At 45.2% G+C, this 24,196-nt stretch overlaps 1 long non-coding RNA gene across 1 annotated transcript; it reads left to right on the top strand.

The window, feature by feature from the left end:
• The first annotated feature begins 2,992 nt into the window (after positions 1-2,992).
• Positions 2,993-5,278, top strand: LOC108501070. Its single transcript, XR_001876121.1, has 3 exons — positions 2,993-3,115; positions 4,377-4,478; positions 5,168-5,278. It is a non-coding gene; the product is annotated as an uncharacterized LOC108501070 (long non-coding RNA).
• Positions 5,279-24,196: the final 18,918 nt, after the last annotated feature.

Genomic DNA, 24,196 nt, shown 5'->3' with positions numbered 1-24,196 from the left:
ACATGAACATATCACATACAGTAGAGATTCAAGAATCCATCAACAGTAGAACTCTTGGTCCTAAAGTAAGTAGTACCCAAATTTGTGGAATGGAGAATTGTACTCCATGGCACAGCAGATTGGAGCCAGTAAATGTCTAATTTAGGATAATACTGAAAAGCCTGACCTCAGTTCTACCCATGCAGCATCAATATTTCAGCACCAACCAGGAATTATTTACAGTGGTGCCCTGGGAGAGATGGGATCTACTGGGACTTTTTGTCTGCCAGTGATGTAAAATGCCTGTTTGGGGAGGAAGCAGCCTGGACCACTGGGCTGTAGGTCGTGATATCCAAGACATCACTGTCATTTTGATTGTGCCCATTTGCCCTGAACGTGGGACAAAGCCTTTAACCTCCTTGTCCCTCCATCCAGCCCTTGGCTGTTCAGCTGGCCTGGCACAGCTTGGCTGCAGTGATTGTATCACCCACATGGACTCTAGAAGGAAAAGGTGGATCATGCACAGAAGTGAATCTGGAAGAGAGAAGTTTATATTCAAGGAGAAAAAATTTTTGGAGACAGGCTGCAAAGCCACAGCTTAAATTCTCCAAGTTTCCAATTAATTTAAGCCCAGGTCTTAAGCTCAAGCACATCTGGAACAATTACTGCTCCAAACACGTGCTACATGTCCTAGAAGAAAATCTGATAAAACAAAATAATAAAAAACCCCCGAGCAGAACCATCCCCCTGGCTTTTCTGTGGAAGCAAGACAGGGCTGCTACCAAACTCAGTGCCAACAACTCTGGAAGGCCCAAACAAAGTTATATAATAATGACAAATGTCAAACAAACTGCAGAAAGTGGGGGCAGGGGGAAACACTTCCCTCCCTGCTCCTCTTTCCCCAACCCACCCGTGTGTGAGTGGCTCTGACAAACCCTTGGCAGCAGCTGGCACACTGGGCCTGGGCAGGTGCCAGCCATGGGGGCTCCCACTGCTTTTGGAAGTTGTATTTTATGTGTGTATATATATATATAAATACCCATGTATCAATTTGAATGGCTGAGTGAGCCACTGAAACCAAGATAAGCAGAGGCAGCACTGTGCACACACTCTGCATGTTCCCCAGACCCTGGGTCTGTGACTGTGCCAGGCCAACTCCTCTAATGAGCTTCTTATGCAACTTTATTTCAGTTACAAGGAGCCCGGGTCTTCTTTCAGTCAGTAGGAAATTTTCAGCTGATTTTGGAGACCAGTATTTTGTCATAGATTTTTCAGGTGAAAGAAGCTGCAGCATTTGGCTTTCAGTGTCCCAGTCATGAAGATTTCTCTGTGCAATAAGAAATCAACTGGATTTTTCTATGCAATTAACTACAGAAATACACCATTTTCCTATTTGTATCTATGATTTATTCTGTGGAGCATCTCCTTAGTGAGGTGACACTTGATGCTTCACAGAAAGGGAAAAAGTTACAGCCTCTGGCCCAAAGAAATGCCCAGTGAGATGCTTGTTGCTGATGTTTGAAAGCAGCAGAAAGAGCTGCAAGGAAGAAGGTCTCTCTGAAGCAGAGGAGTGGCCATGAGAGCCCTTCAGGAGCCAAAGGGCTTGTCTGGGTTGAGGTGCTGGAGGCTGAGGCAGCAGGGCAGGTTGGTATTGTCACCCAGAGAGGAGCACAGCCCAGGTTGAACTCTCTGGTTGCACCCTGTTATCAGGTGTCTCAAGGGGAACCAGGGCCCAGACCTGCCTGAGCACTCTATGTCTTGGGGTCACACCACACAAGTGTCACTTTTTGTTTTTCTGACCCCTGCAATGTCTCTGAGCATCTGTCCTGAGCAGACATTCAGCCATGCCTGAAAAAAAACCCTTCAGAAAAACAGAGTGTCTTAACTTGAGCTGGAAAATGGAGCACAGACTCCAACTCAGACCAAACATCAGGACCTCTTATTTCTTCTTTGGTTTTAAGACTCACATCAGCGACAGGGAATGGAAAAAACGTGTGAATCGGGTCATTTCCAAGTTATGTGATTCACTCTGATAGGATGTTGCATTTCTTTGTCTCTCTTCAAGGAATCATGTGGAACAAAACCACAGAGGGCTGCTGACCTAGTGTGGGGTGGGGGTGGGTGGAGGGAAAGAGCAAAAGTGCCTCTTATTTTAGAAAATAATTATCATACTTATCTTCTTCCAGGTGTCTCCAAGGCCTGTAGAGGCTGGACAGGATTGCCATGAACGAGAACTTTTGCCCACAGCTCTGTCCCATTATCTCTCTCACATATAATGGAGCTGGAGGCTTGTGGTGAGTGACCTCAGCACTGTTGTGAAAGCAGTTTGCTTGCATTGCTCTCTCAACACGTGATTCCATAAGAAACACCACTCCATGCCCAGCTGTTTTCCCTTAACTCTTTCCTGGGAGGAAAAGCACTGAATGCACACAGATATGTGACCCTCTGGCATTTGCCTCACCAGTGCCCTCCAGGTGGAGTTTCTGTGCCCAGGAGGGCTGCAGCCCTGGGGACAGTGCAGGCTGTGCCAGGGGGACATTGTGTGAGGTGGCCTTGCTGCTTTTTGTCACACACACCCCAGAGAGCTGCCCCTCCCTCCAGGGTGAGGTGCTGTGCACAGGCAGAGCCCAGCACTGACCTTATGGTGCCTGTTTGCCAGCCCAGATCACTCTGGCTCCCCTGAAACTATATGAAGGGCATTTTATTAGTCCTATGTTAGGAGTGCAAAAAGGTAGCAACAGAGTTTGGGATTAAACAGATTTTTTCTTTCTCTAGAAAAACTGAAATACCAGGAGGACATAAAATGGAGAAGCCCTGTCCTCATTAGACATCTTTATCAAGTATGTGCTTTCTTCTCACAAAATTCTTTTTTCCCTCCTACTTTCACAGAATCACAGAACATGCTGAGTTGGAAGGGACCCACAAGGATGGAGTTCAACTCTTAGCTCTGCATGTAGCAGGGAAGGGACTCTGCTCTCACCTGGCAGAGCAAACAGTGCAGTGAAACTCCTCACTGCCATGCAGGGGAACCTTGTTCTGTGAGGTCCTCCCAGTGTTCTGAATATAGATGTTTCCTGAGTGATGACAGCTTCAGACTGGAGACTCCCAGCAGCAAGAAAGCAGAGCCAGTAAGAAGGTGGGAGCACACAGCAGCTTATCACTGTGCAGGAGGAAAGTGTCCCAGCCACGTGATGGAGGGTGTCATATTTTGTGAAGAATCTTCATTTTAACACATTAAAGCTTGTTGTTTGCAATCTGGACAAAGCCCAGGTGTTGCAGAGGGATGACCATCACCTGCCCCTCCAAGGTGCACCCTCGTGGTGTGGGGCTGAGCACAGGGAGGGTCCTGGGGGCCACAAAAGCTTCCCAAGTGCCAGGTGCCACCACGATCTGCACTCCCAGGTCAGGGCTCTGCTGGCTGCCACTGATCACACAGTGTGGACACCTCCTCAGCTGCTCACATGAGCCCTTCTGACTCATTTCCACTTAGAGTCTGGATGACAGTTTGGTTTGAATTAGCCATGGGCTAAAGCCAAAACCCTGGATCTGAACTTCCTCAGATTTTGGGAAGACTCCATTCTGGATCCAAGCTTAGCACATGGCTCTGAGTTACAAAAAGATTGGAGCCAAACCCTGGATCAGAACATTCCCAGAATACAGGGAAGCTCAGAGTCTGTCTTTGATGCTGGGATGATCTCAAGCACGGGCTTCCAAGGATGAAATACTGTCCTTACGTTAGGCTACTCCTTGTTTTCTTCTGTAGCTGCTGCATTTTTAGCACTGAAAATGTACCTTCTCAGTTCTTGAGAAAAAAAAAGGAGGGGGTGTGTTGCAACTGCAAAAACATCTTCTTTTGAATTTGGCTGTTGGATATACAAGAGGCTTTTTGGCTTCAGAGCCCTGGCCACCAGTACCACCAGTACCACCAGTGCCCCCAGTGCCCCCAGTGCCAGCAGTGCCTTTCAGTGCAGGAGTTCTGGCTGAGGCACAGTGCCTGCAGCAAGAGCTCCCCGGGTGTGTGTTAGCCCTGAGCTCACCAGCACAGGAATCCTTGGAAGAAAAGCAAAGGGCTGAAGAGTAACAAAATTCCACTTTCAAGCTGCTCGGGAGACACGGTGCTAACAAACAGCCCCCAGAAGGCGAGATCCTGCAATCTGCTGCTGCAGAGCTGCTGAGAAGCCAGTTCTCAAGTCCCAGGGATCTCAGTGTGTGAAGCTCGGGCAGGGAAGCACGAGAATTCCCACAGAAGGTGTCCCTGGGAACGTCTGGAACACGTCGAGCCGCCTGCCACCGTGTGCGAGGAGACGTCAGCCCTGAGAGCAGCTCTGCCAGCACAGCTCGGTGTCAGTAGCTCGAGGTTTACACACTTCAGTTGACACCTCTCCCTTGTCCTACAGATGTTGCACTCCATTTGGGATGGAGCCTCAAACGGTGCAGCTGTTTGAACACATGTGCATTTTCCACTCAGCAAACCACAAGAACAAGGCAGCAGGTTACAGGTTTGGATCCCAGGGCTACAGTGAGAGCAGCAGGGGTACAGGTTTGGATCCTAGGGCTACAATGAGAGCAGCAGGGGTACAGGTTTGGATCCCAGGGCTACAAGGAGAGTAGCAGGGGTACAGGTTTGGATCCTAGGGCTACAGTGAGAGCAGCAGGTTACAGGTTTGGATCCCAGGGCTACAAGGAGAGTAGCAGGGGTACAGGTTTGGATCCCAGGGCTACAGTGAGAGCAGCAGGTTACAGGTTTGGATCCCAGGGCTACAGTGAGAGCAGCAGGTTACAGGTTTGGATCCTAGGGCTACAAGGAGAGCAGCAGGAACAGGGTTTCTTTGGGAAATCTCAGCAGTTTCTCCTGGAGTGTCTCTCTTTCCCATTTTATTCACTGACTGTGCTGTGCTCAGGCCATGGGGAAGGTAAGGGCTGATTGATATTGCAAGTGACAACTGAGGCCTTGAAATGATTCCTTTGGTTCATCTTGGAGGTGATAAGTCCAGAGCGTTTTGCTGGTTCTAGAGAAGTAGAGTAATTTTGGCTTTTATTTGCAAAAATGCACTTTATTCCAACTCCTATTAATCCACTGTTGTGAATAAATTAGAGCCTGCCCCAATAAAGGGGTTTAGAGAGAAATTATCAGATATGCTCAGAAGGAAAAGATTTTATAATATTCTTTCCCCTTTTGCTGTGACAGGATACAAGAAGAGATGACCAGGTCTCACCAGGAGTCCCACAAAATTGTTGAACACCCACTCTTCTATCAATAGAGTAAAAAAGATGGGGAGACTCCCAGGAGTGATTTAACAGAATAAAGTGAGCCCCAAAATGGGCTTCTTAAGGAACAGGAGACCTCAGGTGTCATTATTCTCTCATTGCCAAGGGCATCCATTGCAGGTACCCTCAATTCTTTGACTCTGATTTACATCACTTGGTGTAAGCTGAATTGCACTTCTTTTTCATCTGATCTAACATCTGGTTTTTTGAAAAACAGATGTGCACAAATCAATCTGATTAATGTGCTTGATTCTGCAATTACTGCAGGATAAATCAGCAGCACATTAAAATCAACCTGGTGTCAAATTCTTGCTCCTACACCTTCAGTGTTCAGCCTGACTTGAATTAGGTCTTTGCTTTGTGAAACTTTGTTAGACACAGAAGGGCCAGAGTAAAATCCTCAGTGCCAGGACGTGGAGTATTTCAGGTGATCTGATGTGGATGTACCAAAAATGGGGCTTCAATGAAAAAAATTCATGCCTTTAAAAAGGTCACAGGCTATCTTGTGTGCTAACAGGGCAGCAAGATCCCCTTCTCACAAAGTTACTCAAGCTTTGATATTAATTGAAGTTGTCAAAGGAAAATACAAATATATAAAATATAAACAATAATATAAATATATCATATATATAATATCAAAATAAAGACTGGTGTTGATACTGATTGTTACTTGACCTTGATATTGGCGTAAGGGAGAGCAATTAAGACAAGAAAAAACAGAGAAAGATTTTTTTTTCCCTTTATTCATGCAGTCACAGCTGCCCTTCATCTCCTTTAATATGGGTCCTACCATCAAAATTCCAATCCAGATCCAAATTTGTATTTTCCCCAAATCTCAGAGTGCTTTCAGCAGGAAGCCATCACTTTTTTTTTTACTTTTTTTTTTTGGTGTTTTTTTTTTTTTTTTTTCAGAAAAGACAAAACCAGCAAGAAATTATATGGCAACAGTTGCAAGAGCGCCCCCTGCAGGCCACGGTTAGGACTGTGCTGAAGGACAGGGAAGTTTTCGGTCAGTTTTTTTTGGTGGTTTTTTTTTTTTGTTTTCAGCTGAAAGCTAATAAATGTGCTCTATAAAAAATGAGTTTGGCCAACATCTGGAGGCAGATAAAAATCCTCCAAGCTACTGTTCCATGGTCTTAGGGATCGTTAGTGCTGCAGAATGTCTATACAGAATATTTATCTTAAGTATGTAATAAAATGAAAGCTTCTCTGCCAAATTTAGAACAACCTCTGATGAAAAGAAAGGCCTCACATCAACATTAAGCTGGAGCTCGTCGAACCAGAGAGAATCTTTTCTCTAGCCAGAGCACAGCAACTTGTAGCTACAGAAACTTAACACTAAACACAGGGGGGAAATTTATTATTTTAACTGTGAGACTTCATCACTGGTTAGTTTAATGTGTCTTTCCCCCTTTTTCCTTTAATCACCCTCCCCCTCTCCTTGGGATGGTTTATCGCTTGTAAATTATTTGTCACGTCGTTGTAATTCTATCCAGATCCTTAACTTTCTAATCATGCATCTTTTATGGGGTCTCTCTTAAAGAAGCACCATAATTACTTGCCAAGGGTCCCTGTAAATTTTATCAGGCTGTAAAATATTATACTTTAATTATTTGAAAAAAAAAAAATTGGAACTGTTCCCTCGGAAAGGCTGCGATCGATATTGCAGGAGCAAGGCACCTCCTGCATCCTGCTCTGGTTCCTGCTGCCCACCTCAGAAGCCTTAAAGCTCTCCCACTTCATTCAGTGTCATGGGAAAGTATTAATGGAGAAACTGGCCTTCGCTTAAGCTGAAGAAATTGTTTAAAAAAATGCTTTAGCAGTTGTAAAATACACCGAGAGGGTGGTGAAGGGTCCTCTCAGTGTGTTTGTGGGAGGCACAGGACTCTGCTCTCAGCGTGGGGACAGCTCAGTGCATGGCAGAGCAGAGCAGAGATGCACAATAAACTGCAGATGCAGAAACGAGTCGAACCTTTCTCACAGGAAATGGAACTTCTTTTAGAGAAAGAACTTTCTGGTTTTAGACAGACTTTGAGATTATTATCTTGTCAGTCTGCTTGGATTTATTAGTAGTGAATATAGAAGTACCAAAAACATCTCCAGGTTTTTTGTAAATACCAACTAAAAGTACTTTTCCTGAATGCCTTTTCTATAAAAGCACTGAACTGGTAGTAAATTGTCCATGTTCTGCACAGCAGCAGCTTTTGCAGCAGACTTTGGCTTGGTGGTCAGTGGCATTGGCAAAGTTCCCATTTTAGTGTGGAGAGCTCTCTGTGCCCCATCCCAAACTCTCTGCACTGATCTATCAGAGCTGAGGGTGATGTCCTGCAGTGACAGCACCTGAGAGGGCCAGTGCAGTGTGTCCCACCACAGCATTCATGAGACCAAACAGCAAATATCTCTCATTCACCATTCAGGCCAAGCCAAGCAATGATTTCTAATGCTTGTTCATGAACGAGACAGACTTTGATATTTATTTACAGTGGTTGTTGACCATCAGAAAGAGTTCAATAAATCTCTCTTGTAAACCACACACAAGTAAATATAAAGCTGGCTCAAGCTTCTATATGTTGTTGCTATTTTTAATAGCTGAATGCTGACAGAAGGCAGTGGTAAGAGTGGTAACCATGTTTAAACACGGATATAGTTACGGATTATTCATTCCAAGCCAGGGGTTCAACTGAAGTAACCTTTCTACCTGCAGGCAGGTTGTCCACAAAGAGGTCTGGTTTTGTTTCATATCCATTCCACATTGATATAGGTGAATAAAGACGCTGTAACAACAGGTAGCCTGAAAAGCATGAAATATATCCACTTGCAATTAGCCAGCCATGCTGCAGATGTTTGAAAATCAGTATAAAACTGATTTCCACGGAGTGACATCTGGTCCTACAAGGGTCCCTGGGGATTCTCTGCTGCTGTGTTAGCTCAGGGGTCAAGTTCATGCTCCAAGACAGCTCCCCAAACCCTCAGCTGTTTGCCTTACTGCTGTGAAAGTTTACACCCCTACTCAGGTCTGGAGGGAGCCAACTGCCTCGCTCCCTTGGAAACTCAAATACCAGGTTTTCAGTCCTCTAGAGCTGCCCCTCCAGGCGGGGAGAGTGTCAGAGGCTGAAACAAAACCAGTTTAAATCTCGAGATTAAAAAAAATGTGGGGAAAGAAAAAAAGAGACCATACACAGTCATACTCTGCATCCCAAGGGAGAGGGAACAAAGATGGGAATGGCTTTGTGGAGCCTGCAAAGATGTCAGTGCCTGCAAACAGCATTGTCCCCTTCTCCAGGTAACACCGACCACTTCACAGCCACTTCAGCATCGCTCCTTTATTCCCCACCAGAACAGCTGCTTCCCTCTGATTCCTCCCAGTCTGGGCCAGCGTTTGTACCCCAGCCTGCATTTATGTCCCCTCCTAGTTCGGATCCCGCCGTTCCCTGGAGAGCCCGGGATCCCATCCCTGCGCTCCCCGCAGGGTGCGGGGGCGGCTCCGAGCCCTGCTCCTGCTGGCCCCGGCGGGAGGGAACCCCCCGGGACACATCCAGGCGTGCTGGAGGGCAGGCAGCCGCTGGAAAAGCAGCAGGCAGCCGCTGGAAAAGCAGCAGGCAGCCGCTGGAAAAGCAGCAGGCTCCCGGCTCGGGGGTACCCCGCGTCCTGCGGGCTGACCGGCAGCTCCGACCCAGCTCCGGAGCACAGGGACCGGCACAGGGACCGGCACAGGGACCGGCACAGGGACCGCGGCACAGGGACCGGCACAGGGACCGGCGCTCTGCATGGAAACTTGGCAGCCAGGGATCTGGGGACCTGCTCCTTTCTGCTGGCATGCAGATGCCATCCATCATAACCAACATTTGGAGGAATCAGGGAAAAGGAATTAACTAAAGGTGCAAAAATAAACTTTGGTTTTGGTGCAGGTTTTGCCGATTTATTGCTTGTGCAATTCAACAACTGCTTTGTAAGTGGTTCATGAACTGTGTTGGTTTCTGGAGAGTTTAACTATCAGTATCTATGACAGTAAAATAAAGTATGTCCTCAAATTGTATTGCTATAGGCACACAAAATGGAGTATTGCAGGACAGAGATTAGTAAAAAGCTATAACCTATTTCCTCTTCCCTTTTCCCTCCATGACTATAAAAGCATCTTAACTTCTGGTCTGAAAAGAACCATCCCCCACAGTGTCTCCTCTATCAGAAGATCTCCTCTACAAAATTAAGATCCTGATTTTTTCAATATAGTAATTTAAAAAAACCCACAAGAAAACAAACAACAAAAAAGAGTAACTTGTACCAGACAGAACCACAAAAGGTTTACTTAGCAGGGTCGACCTAACTCATTTTGAAGCTGCCAGGGCCAGGCTCACAGTCCCCAGTGTGACACCTCAGCCTGGTGTACAGCATTCGGAAACACAGACCACACAGCCTGAGCACGTGGAATTATTCCATGCAATCACAAAATGCTAATTGGTTACTAAGGCAAAGCTGTATCACATGAAATGGAAAACAAACCAGAAGCTGTTTCTCCAAGGCTTTTAAAGTTAAAAGCGTGGCTAAGCTTGGGCAGTTAGAACCAATAACACTCAGATATTCTCTTTGATCCCATATTCCTGCCTGTCCATTATGAGCCCATCAATACTGTGTGAAGGTCGGAGGGAAGGTGTGGGATCTCTGAGGATTGGCCAAATGCTCCCTTTGCATCTCTCTCAACTCCTCTTTCCAATATTTATCTTCATCAGTGATTCTGATACCATAAACAAGGGCGGCTCACATCAGACTCCAGGCAGTGAGGGGAAAAGAAATGGGAGATGTTTGGGAGGGGGATGTTGTTGTAGGTCCAGGCCAGACTTCCCAGCCAGGGCTTTCCTGGCCCACTGCACCTCTAAGTACTGTATTTGCCTCAGGCAGCTTCTCTCCATGGAATGGCAAAGAGAAACACTGAACCCACAGACACACACACACTGACTCAGAACTGGGAGAAAGCAAAGCCCATTCCATTTCTGGGCCTTAAACTATCCTGGAGTTATTAGGAGGACAAGGCACTAATGCAACAGCAATGAGGTTTCCCACCACCTGTGCTTGGCATCCTGGAATACGTGGGAATTTTCTCCATTTATTTGTGGAGGGGGCTACTGTACAGGTTGTTCCTTTAGACAGGTACCAGGTTCCAAAGTTTAAGAAAATGTCAGTAATGCCTTGCAAATGGTTTCCATAAAAAAGTTGTGACAAGTTTTATTTGCCAGGTGAGGGGGATGGAGGAGGTAATAGCCCACAGGAGAAGTGCAATTAGCCCATAATTAAAAATCTTAGACATTGAAATAATCTGAAAAATTGTTGGAAACGTGGGACTGTGGAAAAAATGTCTATAGCTGGAGTACAGAATTTTTTTTACCAGATCCTAAAATCAATGAGCTGAGGTGATAAGTGGACAGAGGTGTATCTGATTTACAGGAGCTCATTGAGTCCTTCTGCCACTGGACATAGCAGAGTTTGTGCCATGGAGAGGCTGCAGGATCTCTCCCTGCTTCCATGGTGTCTTTTTTAGGACAGGGGAACCCCTGTCTGAACACTCTGCCACGGGAAGGAAAGTGGCCTAGATGGTGCAAGTCCCATAAAGAGACTCCAGTGGCCTCTCCCTATTCCCAGGGCAAACCCGGCCTTGGGAGGGAGGTGCCAGAGCCCGGTTGCCCTGGACCCCTGGCAGCAGGGAGGGGTTGTTTGGGGTCACAGACCCCGAGGGGACTCTGCCCAAGGGCAGGTCTGGGCTCTCAGACCCCCTGGCAGAGCCGATTCCCCACAGAACAGCACCGTGCTGGTGCCAACCGAGCTCCAGCGTGAGGAGCAGAGTGTGCTGTTGCCATAGCAGGGCAGGGGATCCATGGAAACCCCTGACAGGGGATTGCTCCAGGTAGTCTCCAAACAGCATCACCAAAGACAGGACCAGGGCACTCACAAGGCACGTTGGAAGCCAGGATGATTTCAGTCCATTTAGCAAAGTGCTTCCAGTCCTCGTTTCAGAGCAGGTAAAAGGAAAATATAGTAAATATTGAACAAACAAAGTTAATCTGTACCTACAGCACTTTAGCCAAAAAAAAGCTAAAACTGTGTGACTGTTGCCTGCTCTCAGGTTTTTATTTTCCTCTCAGGCAAATGACTTTTTCTTTCTTTTTTTCCCTCTGTTTGTTTAAAAGGAAAAGACTGCTGCTGTGTGATGGTGAGCTGCTCTTACAGAGACTCCCTAACATAAGGCACAGGTGAAAATCATGGGGTAGTCAATACCTTATGGCAATGGCAGACATTTTGGTAACATGATATATATCTGTGAGTAATCACACGCTTTCCTCCTCAGTTGGGGTGGAAAAGTGCCCTTGAAAATTGCTTACTCTCCCACTAAAACATACAGGATTTGTACTCTAAGGGACAAAACACAAGTCCAATGAATCACTGAAATCAGGAAAAAACAGGTAAGGTTGTTTGAATTTGTCCTTTTGCAAACAAAGATCCAGGCCTCAGTTTTTGAATTTTTTCTCAGTGTTGCATTATGCTGTGCCCTTGGAAATATCAGCAAGTCCAGCTGAATTTGTTCCTGAAATTTGCAAGCAGGGAGGAATTTTACTTTCAAGGCTAATACATTTATCAATCTGTTTTTGTCTTCTGCCACTTACATCATCACAGTAGTCAAAAGAATTATAAAGTGCCTGAGCAGAAATGTTCTGTTGAATGCATCATGAAGGGACCCCAATTGCTTACAAAGATGGCAAATCCTTTGTTTTCCAGAGAAAATGCTCATTGCTCCTTTTCCAGGCATTCTGGGACAAGATCATTTTTCATGTTCTCTTTCCTGGGGAAATCCTCACTGGATATAAATAACCACAGCACTCAACTGTCTCCAGTAGCCTCAGTGAAGGTGTCACTCTGGTGCAGGAACTGAACTGGTGATGCAAGTTGGGACTTGCTGGGACCATTTCAAGCTGCCTGCTAGAGACACTTCCCATCCATTGCTGTCCCCAAGGGTGTTTGAGAAGAATTATTGTGTTTCAAGGCCAAGAGGGGTCATTTTGATTGATGATTCTGGATTTTCTTGCATTTTGGTCTTTTCTATCAACTTAAATACTCTGCAGCTATTCAGAAAATAAATAGAAAATGTTAAACATGCCTTTTTGTAAAAGCTACTGAATTCAAAAAACTTCTACATCTATTTCTACTTCTATATCTTTGAGTGTGAAGCACATTTGAAGACATCAGACACAATCTCCAAATTTTGTGAATGTTATTCAGTATTTCATGGGATCTAGAGGGACTTCAAGGGCAGCTTTCAAGAACATCCAGGCCCTTGAGCAGCATCGAGCTAAGAAATGATCTTTCTCTTCCGTAGGGATGAATTTCTCAAGCTGGTCAAAACTGAAGGCACTCTCCCAGATTGGAGGGAATGCTCTCCCTCTCTCCCCTCCCCATCTCTCCAGAGCAAGGATTTGCAAATTGCACTTGGAAAGCATTCAATCAAGCAGACGGTCAGCTGTGCTCACATTCCACTTGGATCAGGTTTTTAGAGCTGTGCCAGAACGTACCTTATGCAAAATGAGTAAAAACAATAACAGCAGAGCAGAGGAATAACACAGCAGACCAGAGAGACACGTCAGGCACGACCAGCCGTTGGGGGAAAGGCCAACCTCATTTAGCAACTCACAAGTTCATAAATGGAAGGTTTAGAGAAATTTAATCCCCTCCTGCTCATCGGGGGATTTTGCTACAGACCAGAAAGAGCTAATTGGGAATAGGGGCAATGTATTTAAAAACAATGAAACACACTTCAGAAAAACTCCTTTGAATTCTTTAAGAAAGTAAAAGCACTAATTAAAAAAAGATGTTTTTTTAAGAAACAGCCCCAGGTTTACAGGGTGGGAATTGGCTAACTTAGAGTCTGTGCTCTGTGTCTGGCCACTGGTTGGCAAATGCAGACCTTTACACTATAAAAACTGTTTCAGTAACACTTTGAAATACTTGCCCAATCATGTTGAGTTCACTTGGGATCCATTATAATATCATTAGATGGGATTATATCATTTGGTTTAGTGTCAATTGCATTTCCATATTGTGTCCAGTGGTTTTATGTTGTGGACAAATATTCCACCAAGGACTAGGCTGAGGCCATCACATTTAAATTCTTTTCCTGAGTCACACTTGGCAGAAATCCCCATCTCAAGACATCCAGGCTGCAAAACCCTCCTTGGAAGCAAAGGGGAGATCAAACACAGTTTTATGCTATTCTGGCAACTGCTCCAATGGGGCTCCTGTTCTAGTTTGCTGAACCCATCACAGACCTCGAGCCAAACACAAAGTGTTGGGGTTTGTGCCAGTCTCTCCCTTCATCTTGACCAGGAAGGCCTCAGTGAGCTGCAGATTTGAGGTCTGGTTGACAGTGGCCAGGCAGAGCAGGAGCACGAGCCCCAGGTCAGACACCTCAGCCTCCTCCCACGGGGACAACCCCACTGACAGACACCCAAAGCCCCTGGAAGGCTGGTCATGAGCTGGAGCTCTCGGACTCAAACCCCTATCACATCCAGAACATTAAATGCTTCAACAGTAACAGGGCTCTAGAGAAATGAAATCATCATGAGTGATAACAAGAAGGATGTCAGGCTTCCTGTGGCACCAGACTGAATTCCTTTTGTGCTGTGGCCCTCACCATTGTTTTGGGACAATGAGTGAGTAACCCCCATTCTTATAAGGGTAACAGGCAAAGCTCAGATGGAGTGGATTGCCTAATGTGTTTTCACAGAGTTTTGTTGCTGTCACCTCTAATAGAAATTAAATGTAGGTGCTAATGGCCTAGATAACAGGAATGCAGGTTTCTCTATGGAAAAAAATGTTGCTTTCTGACAGAGTCCTGCTAGAGAAGAAGGTGGATTCTGCTATCTAAAGCTGCCTGGAAGTATTTTGAAGAAAGCACACGGCGAAGTACAGAAAGCATCTAAGGAAATAAAAAAAAAGGCACATGATAAAACTATCAGAGCTTCATGGTAATAATAATAATCATAATAATAAAAATAATGTGTAATGGTACTATACAGACAAAGGATCAGCTGGAAAATACATGTGGTGAAAGATCTGTTTTATTTGTCCTACAACAGAGTGCATGTTGATGAAGCATTTGCTTCTGGTCATAAAATAATACACATTCTTAGGAAGTCAGAGGTTGAAAAAAATTAAATCAGGTCCACAATTGGTTTACTTGTAAAAACTGATTGAGATCCTCTGATTCAATGCGTGTGTCTGTGTGTCTTTTGGGACCCTCTGCCCCCTGCCTCTCACAGCCCTCACCTGGGCACGGTGTCCAGGCAGGGAGCAGGAGGTCCCTGATTCCCCCACCCCAGGAGGACATGGAAGGAAACAATTCCCCACAAAGGAAACCTTTCCCTGTGCAAAAGCAGGATGGAGCAAGAGTGTGGTGGAGTCTTTCTGCAAACCTTGGAGAAATGTGATGTTTTCAAGGCCTCTTCCTCTCCACCAGGTTTGACCAAGCACAGCGACTGACTCCAAGTGCAGGAGTTGGCCACAAGCACTTGATCCCTTGCAGCTCCCATAGAAGACTTGCTTCCAGAAAAACAGAATCTTATTTTTCCCAAGGCACAGACCAGAATGGAGGAAGGTGTTCAGAGCAGCTGCTCCTCTGTGGGATGTGCAGTAAGCTCTGCAGGCAATCCCCTGGCAATATTGTCCCTGGGGTTACCTGGACAGCCCATGGGAGTTGTGGGGAGGTTTCTCTCAGCAGGAGCCTGGCCTGTGCTGCTGTTTCTGGTGGAGAGTCTCAGACTGTCTGTAGGGAGGCTTAAGCCTCTTTCTAGGCATCAACCAACACTTGGCCTGGGGAGAGCAAATGAGTCACATCTGCACAGCTCCTTGGCAAACAAAAGCCCTGTAAAATTCTGCTTTCTTTTACTTAGGAGTTTCTCACAGGGAAGATATATTTTCATGGGAATTTACAATTTTTTGCCCTCAAGAGAATCTTTACCATTTCCCTTAATCAAAAGCGGTGTCATTTTTACCACCAAACATCTCACTTCTTCCCATCTGTCCAAAACCACTCCAGTGAGACATGGGCTTGGAAGAACTTGCAAGCCTTGGAGGGCCAGATCCAGTGCACCAGGCTGACTCAGATCCTTTTCTGGCTCTGGGCAGTGGGCTCACCTATAAATACATCTCCCTGTGCAGATGTAACCCCAGCATGTGCAGTTCCTGGCAGATGCAGAGCAGGAGCCAAGAGACAGAAGATTTAACCACGCTCTCTCCTGGCACAGTTAAAGGGGCTGAGGCACAGAGTGTGATGGTGCTGGAGCAGTGGTGAGGACAGGTCTGGTTTTGGCAGGCATGGATCCATGTGCTGTCCTGCAGCCCAGCTACTGGAAGTGATGGGTTTGCTGGGAGGGAGCTCAGCTGCCCGTGTGGGCAGCGTGGAAGCGCCTCCGAGCCCTGGGTGCAGCATTTCCCAGCACTGCTGGGGCTGTGCACCAGCTCAGCATGAGATGTGCTCTGAGATGGTCCAGCTCAGCACAGCCTGGCTCTGAGATGGTCCAGTTTATTCTGCACTTTGGTCCACCCAAAATCAAATCTCCAGATCTCAGGCCCACATCTGCACGTGTCCTGGTACAACCTCCCGTGTGACTGCTCAGGGAAACAGCCCCTGGGGCCACTGATGACATGTTATACCTGTAGGTCTGGTGATCCTGGGAAACTACAGGTTGCTCTGAAGAAGAGCTAGTTGACATTTACCATCAGATATATTTTTCTATCGTTAAAATGGAAGGAAACCTCAAGGAAAAAGGTCAAGTTTTTAATTACTTCCAGAGAAATAAACCCCTGGTAATTGAAGGTGCTCAGTTCCCAGTAGCCAACAAGGGTAACATTTCTCTAACAACCAAAAAGTGTAAGTGTCCAGTCTGTCATGCAGGTATTTCCTGCAATGTTCAGCTGGATAGCTTCTTTGGTTGCTGAAAATTGGGGAAAAAAATCAATGGTTTTTTTTCTTGCAATAAAAATATTCTTAATCTGTGCACACTCTACAGTTTTGCAGTGGGGGAATATTTCCCCAACCCCTTCTGTGTCCATCACTACAGCAGGAAAATACAGACTTTTTGTTTCCTTCTACAGTGTTTTCCTTATGCTCATCTCCTTTTCCACTAGGATTTCAGCTGCAATTCCCCATTCTGAACTCACATAGGATGGATCTGAGGACTAGGGAGACCTTTTTTCCCAAAGTAAGTTATCAGCAAACCTGCCAGTGAGAGGGTTATCACTGGAACTGAGTCTTGCCTTGCTCCACGTGTGCTCTGCTGTGGAATCTGAGGAGTTTGCAGAAGGCACCCTTTGTGTGGCTCAGGGCACAGGTCCCTTGCAGGAGGTTTGCCAGATGATGCTCTTTCATCACCTCCATCCTCAGCATCTGCTGCCCTCCATCAGAAGTGACAGGAAAGGAGACAAGACAGTGAGATTGGATGACTTAGAGTCTGTTGAGTTTATACAAAACCTTATGTTTTCTCACCCCATTCAAGTTCTTCAGGAAGGTTTGCATGTTCTTTTTCTTTTATTAGAAAATATTCAGAATGGAGCTGATGGGTTTTGTTTCAGAGGCCATTGAAGGTGCAGAGCCATAAAGTCCAGCAGGTTGTGTGAGAGGTGTGTCATCTTTTTGGTTTGTTTACTTGTTTATGTGGTTTTTTTCCCCGAGGTAAAATCCAGTAATAATTAATGCTGTCATTTAACATGTTTCTTCTGAAGAACAAACCTTCTTCCACTGCCTTCCTTTTCTTGTGCTGTTTCTGAGAGGAAGTGCTGAATGAAAAAAAAGCTGCATTTTCCAAAACCACATTCAGTGTGGCCGTGCATGTTTGTGCTTGGTTTAAAAATATCTCTGCTCTTCCAGACATGTTCAGCTCCCACCTTTTTTTGGAAAAGATCTCCATTTGAGTGTTGGCCCATAGAAAGGTGAGCTGGATGGCACTCCACACCACTGAACGTGGGAAAGAGCTGAGCTGGAAAGGAGGAAGATGCCTTCTCATGGACATAGAGACATCTGCATGCTGGTGCTGACATTTAAAAGCAGAGGAATGGGAGAGCACAGAGGAGCTGGCACATGAATGTTGGGATGATGTGTTTTAATTTCTCTTTCAACAGTTTCCTCAGAAGACAGAACTTCCACAACACGGAGCTAAGGGCCAAGAAATGTCAGTTTAATTTGGTCTCTGATACTCAATCAGCACAGGGCCTCAGGCAAGTGACTTATCTTCCCTCTGTCTAACCAGCTACATCGGGGAAACAGAGGAGAAAGTACTTTCCACCAGAGTGTCAGGGAGTTTAGCATAACTCATTAGTGTCTGCTCAGAGCTTTGCAGTCCTGCAGCACAAAACCCTCTGCAGACACTGGGGGTGGTGGTCAGGAGGAGCTGCAGCCCCACACTCTGCCCTGGGACTGATGGTCACGGGGGGCTGGGGTACCACGGGGCCATCAGGGGATGCTCCCACTGGATCCATCAGGGATGCTCCCACTGGAAGAGTGCCAACAGTGCCTGGCTGAAAACAAACAACCAGCGCATCAGCCCTGCTCACTGCATGCAGCTAATGAAAATGTATGTAATTGATATTTTATAACTATATGGAGAGAGGATTTTTTGTAGCACTTTAATGGTATCGATCGGCGGAAGAAAGCCAGAGAGATGTCTCTGAGCTGCAGGCTACAGGGCTAAAGTGCCTTTGAGTCAGGAAATGTATACTTGTTTAAAATTCACTTCAAATTTTCACGTCATTTGCAGCTTTTAATGGCATTTTTAGACCCTGACAATTAATCGTAGCCACTCGAGTCAGCTGATCGCCTCATTTCTGATTAATTATTGTTTTCAAGCCCCTCTATTCTGCATACTGACTTGTGCCAGGGTCTGAAAGAGAGAGATAGGCTTTGGGATATGCTTTGGGATACTCTCCTTGCAGGTGGTCTCAGACAGAACTTTGGTCCCTGTTCTTTTCTGAGGGTCACCAGTGCTCATTTCACAGGAAGCTGCTCCGAGTGGACCAGTGGGGGCAATTCTGCTGCTTTAAAACACATGGAGATACTGCTGCTCACTATTTCCATGAGCCCTTTAAAGCAAAGATTTACTTTTGCTTTGTGCTGGTACAGCCCCTCAAAAAACAAGCCAGAGTCTTGATCTTTGCTTAGATTTCTCTTGGTGCCAAAATACATTTGGGTTCTGCTCATATCCAACATGGGCTGTTTTTTTTCACCCATGGCATCACACTGGGCAAAGCAACATGGAGAAATAAGTTATTTTTTTCTCTCTAAAACAGGAAGATTGAAGAGAAGGGCTTCTGCAGCAGCTGGCTCCTACTGCAGAGAAAAAAGGAGAACCTGAGTTCCCCATGGAGGCAGCTCTGACATGCAACCCAAACCCAGAGCAGACTGAGGGAAAAGGAGCAAATACAAAAAGCCCATTGCAGCAAAGGCATGGGCTGGAAAACTGGGCAGGAGGTTACTTTAGACAAAGCCCAACAGCACTGGCTTAGATTTAACCCCCAAATTTGGGTTGGTCACTGTAAAAAAAAATATTGTTCTGTTGTGAGACGGGAGAGTGGAACCAGCAGCAGACACTGGAGGTCCAGTACATCAGGCTCATGCAGTGCAGGAGGCTCTGAGATGGTTTGGTTGTTTTGTTTTGTTTTGTTTTGTTTTGTTTTGTTTTGTTTGTTTGTTTTGTTTTATTCTTGAGGATTTTATTTGTTGCTCTTTTGGAGATGTTTCAAAAGTGAACTTGACATCCTTCCCTTTTTTTCTTTTTCACTCTCACTCATTGGAGCAAAACATGAAAGATTCACATGCAAAGCATTAAACCAAAAGAAGAAAATAAAAAGAGTAAAAGACAACAAGTAAAAGGAAGGGAAGTTGACACTTCCTGATCTACCTCTCCCTGCACCCACGCACAGAGAATGGTTTGGCACATGAACATCAAAGGGACTCAACTATGAGTGCAATGTGAGATTTCATTTTCAATTCTTACAAAATGAAGTGGTTACATGGAGAAAAGAACTGGGCTGGACATGAGAGGAAAGTGCAGAGTCATTCTTTCTCTTCTTGTGGTCAGTGTGTCATACCTTGGTTGTAGTCATGCTTGGGACACTTTGCTGTGGAAAGAAAATTAAGAAAACACTTTTTGTTTGAGTGGTTTTGGTGAAATTGTGCTGTCAGTTCATGTGAGACTGTCCTGTTGACATGGGGTCTTAGGGGGTTGCCCCTGAAATATAACAGTTAAAGTGTTGCTGTTGTGTTCTCTCCCAGCACTTCTGATTCCAGTTCCTCCAAGTTTTATTCTGCTTAATTTGTTTGTAAGGGCTGGCTTAGACAATTCACCATTACAAAACAACGTTTCGTGGTAATTGGGGTGAAATTCTAGCCCAGTGAAGTCAGGAGCAAATTCCTGCAGCTTCAAGGTTTCAGCTCATGACATCTTAGTGCCATGAATTATTTGTACTCTGGATGTCTTTTGAAGCTTTGAGTACATTAAGTAAAAATATTGGGCTTGTCTGTTTGGTCATTAAGAGGGAATAAACAATAGTTTTAGAAGTTACCCAGAGAATTACACAGCTTGGTGTTGCTCTTGTCCCTGCAGGTCTCAGGCCCAAATCAGTGTTTAAAAGTTTTTGTGACCACCATGAAAACAGTTGGGGAACTGGAAATGGGGCCATGCTCAGCAGCAGCCACAGTGCAGCTCAGGAGTGTGCTAAGGATGCAGGAGACACAAACCAAAGTTCTCCTGAGTTTCACTGGGTGTGCAGGACTAGCCATAAAAAAGCTTTCCTGTAAGTCTGGAGTCTCAGCTGCAGCTCACTGAAAACAGGAGAAAGCTTCCCTGTTAGTGTCAATGAGTTTTTGGCTCAAACCCACAAAAATCTGATTCCCCTATCTGAGCTGGTACGACTCCACTCTGTGATATTTAAGTGTTTGTGACCCTGGATCAGAATGCGCCGTAGATAAATTGCAAATATGCTTATTTAATACATATAATAGAAAAGAATTAATCCGTTTTCCCCCCAAATAATTTATTAAAGCCAAACCCTGAGGACCTGCAGTAACTGAGGCCCTTACAGTAATCCTTTTCTGGCCTTAGAAATATGACCTCAAATATTATTTATAAGCACTTAATTCCCTCCCCCCAACATTCATCTTGAGTTTTCTGCACTGCCAGATAGAGACAGACAGTGAATAATCTTTGGGGAAGCTGCAGATGTCTTATTCAGATGTCTGAAAATTCTCAGTTGTTCTGTTTAGCAGCAGCAACTTTCTCAGCAATCAGGTTTTGGTCTTTTTTTTCCTGAGTAGTCAAGATGGGACCATAGGTGATGATCATACTGACAGTACACAAGCAGCAGTTGTGTGATTTGCCCATGTCACACAGGTCAGCATCAAACATCATAAAAACATTTAGTAATGGATATTTTTTCCCCCTTTTCTCAGACAACTATGGTTTTTCTCATGAGAAATCTCCCCTCTCATATCAGTGACAACGTTGATTTTCCAGAGCTCAGGGGGAAACTGCAGCTTTCCTTTGGGCATGAAGTAAATCATCCAATATTGCTCTTAAGAATTGATCCCCCATGAGGGGCCGTGATCTCATCACTGCCTTGGAGGAGGGAATGGTTGATCTGAGGCAAAAGCACTCCTCAATATGTTGTACAACTTTTGTGTTCATTAAGATGCTTCAGACACAGACCAACCCTCTTTGTTCAATATTTATCTTTTCATCTGCCCTGACCTGGGAGCTGGGAGCACTTTGAGAAGTTAATTGAAAGCTTGCTTTGTTTCATTTTAGCTTTCAGGTCTCAAACTTGGCTTTCAGTAATGGCACTGAGAACACTCCTGTCCTGTCTGTGAGAGCTCAGAAAACCTTTTCCAGCAACAACTGGGAATTTGCTATTGATCACCATTGTCTTATTCCAGGAATTCTCCACTGAGATGATTTCTCTTATTGAATGACAGCAGGAACCCCTAACCCAGGTAAGTGATTATTTCTCTTGTTTCCCCTCCCTGAGTCTCCTCAATCACCCCAAGCTCCACAGGGGACTCCCAGATTGCCAGTCCTAGAGGAGATGGAGGTTTTTTGGATGTTATTCCACCCCTCCTCACCCAAGTATGCTGCCTGCCAAGGGGGCCTGAGCTCTGAGCAAGGGTTTCAGAACCCTGCACTCACACTCTGAGCTGGGTGAGCTTCTTGTGCAGTTTCTGGGAAATATTTGTGCCTCCACCAACATCTCTGTGAACTGGCAAAAATATCGATATTCTCTTGTTATTGATATGGTCCATACGAGTTCTTTTTGGCACAGGGATTGTTTTCTCCAAGATTTATATTAGTATTTTGTACATTAGTGTCTGTGTCTGCTGGCAGAATAAAAGATTTAGCAGGGGCTTATTAATTAAAAAAAAAAACAACTGCAAATTGACATCAGTATTTTGACTGAAGATTTAAAAGCACAAGGTGAGTAATGTGGAGGACTGGGACATGAAGGAAGTGGCAGAATCTATGCAGAGAGGCATCATTAACTGTCTATTTTAGATAATTTCCAAAGGTGGGAATTCATGAAGGAATTGATAAATACTGGTTTCTGGGCAGTTCCATGTTAATATTTCCTTGGAATGCAATGTACTTTACTAGCTCAAGCTCTCCCTTGTTAGCACAGACCTCTACAACAGCTGTTCCCATTAGATTTTTGTTCCAGAGTAGGGAAAACAACAAAACCTTCAGGAGCTGAGACAACAGCCTGTCCCTAAAGCAAGGACCAGACAATTCAGCCAAGCCTGAAGCCCAGATAAAAACACCATTTCCAAAGAAGTGATGAATCCCCTCCCTTTGCATGGGGGGAAAGACGTAGCAGTGGTTATTTTGAGATTGGCCTTGCTTTGCAGGTGACACGGTGACATCAGTGAAGTTAGTTAGAAATGTTTACCAGTGTGTCCAGCACCAGTTGTGACTTATTACTCAGAAGTTCACTCTCCAGGGGTTAAATTGCCCCTGAAATCAGGAGATGTGTTCAAAATGTTCATAAAGAAACAAAAATAAATGCAGAAAAATGGGGAAACGCCACTGGTTTGGTGCTGCAGTTCTTGTTTGCAGATTTGGATCCTTTCATGTTATATTGTTGAATTCTTCTTCAGCAGACCAAGGATGTCACACTGAGTTTTTTCCTGAGGTGTTTGTGGGGTGTCAGTAGTGGAGCCCAGAGAAATGAGCTGCTCATGGTAAAAACACCTTTGATTGATTCTCCACAGCAATACTGGGAACTTCTGAGAGCCTTCACCTTTAGTTCTCTGTCTCTTACTACGTTCTTGTCTAAGGATTTAAAGCTAAAGTGTTCCATGGAAATGTTTTATTCATTTCAGTCCAGAAAATGTTGAGATCTACTATTTTTTTACCCTTAATTAACCCAAATCTCTACATGTCTTAATATAATGAAAGACTAAAAATAACGACCTAAACGCTCTCACCCTGCCCCAGGCACTTTTTTGTAAACCTTTTCTTTTTTGTTTTTCAAGGGGGTTAATTTTAGACTTGGCATCTTTGCCCCATGAACTTCCCACATGTGGTTAAAGCTACAAGCCAGGTCCTGCCACCAGCCATATTTACCAGAAACAGCAGCAGAAATTTCCAGCAGAACAGTAAAGGGGCTGCAGTTCCTGTTGTTCTGCCAGTATATTTAATCTAAAAATATTATTCATCTTGCCAACCACTTTAATGCAATTGGGGAATGGCAGAGCTGGAAAGTCAGAAGAAAAGCTCTTTGTTGAAAAATTTCAGCTCAGAAGTCACTCTGCTTTCTCCTGTATTGTCTGCTGCTCTTTTTTCTCTTTCTTTCTGCGTGGCCTCCTTTGCTGTTTATCCAAACTGCTTCTCAGGCTTTTCCCAGATGTATTAATTATCATTTAATAAAATACTAATCATTTAAGGTGCCTGTGCTTTACTTTTAAGCACAACTTTTTAAAGCCCTGCACAAGGAGGGATGTAAAAAGTTACCCAACTGAGGAGTCAAACTCCTTCCTTATTTAACTACCTGGATTTCCATCGTGGGAGTAACCTGGAAATGGTTGCAGGGAGCAGGCACACGGGCTGGGCTTTGCTGAGCCAACCACAGCCCTAATCTCTGGCTTTTCCTTCTTTTGTTGACTGTGCCATCTCTTTTCTTTGTAGTTTTCTGTTGCTGAAGCAGAAGCTGGAAGATGATCAGAGAGGAAAGGGAGACACTGAGGTCAAGTGTCCTTGAAGTCTGTTTGTGACTAATACATTAATGAGCTCATTTGGGGAAATTCCAAACCCAACCTGTTCTGCACCTGAGCACAAAGAGCACCTGCCCAGAGCAGGGCAGTGATCTGGGGAAGGGTCTGGAGCACAGGGCTGGGGAGGAGAGGGGCAGGGACCTGGGGCAGCTCAGCCTGGAGAAGAGGAGGCTCAGGGGGAACCTCATTCCCCTGTAAAACTACCTGAAAGGAGGCTGGGGTCGGCCTCTTCTCCAAAATAACAAGTGACAGGAGAAGAGGAAATGGCCTGAAGCTGCACCTGGGTTGGATATTCGGAAAAATTTCTTCATGGAAAGGGTTGCCCAGCCCTGGCACAGCTGCCCAGGGCAGTGGTGGAGTCGCCCTTGGCAGTGCTGGGTTAATGACTGGACTCAGGGATCTCACAGGGCTTTTCCAACCTTAACCAATCCATGATCCTATCATCATTCCAGAGCAGAGAACTGGTAGCATTCAAACCAGCCCATTCCCAGCAGAGGAGAAGAAATAAAACCCCAACACTGGTGATGATTTCTTCCTTACCTATATCCAGGTTATGGCAGAAGGAACCTTTCCTGGGAGTCTCTGTGCTCCAGCCTGGATCCAGCCCCCGGGATGGCTCAGGCTCTGTCTCTGCTGGGACCTGGCTGGGAGGGG

Source organism: Lepidothrix coronata, unplaced genomic scaffold (genome assembly GCF_001604755.1).
Source record: "Lepidothrix coronata isolate B3197 unplaced genomic scaffold, Lepidothrix_coronata-1.0 Scaffold99, whole genome shotgun sequence".
NCBI lineage: Eukaryota > Metazoa > Chordata > Aves > Passeriformes > Pipridae > Lepidothrix > Lepidothrix coronata.
The sequence above is the reverse complement of the archived record's forward strand: the minus strand, read 5'-3'. Positions and strand labels throughout refer to the sequence as shown.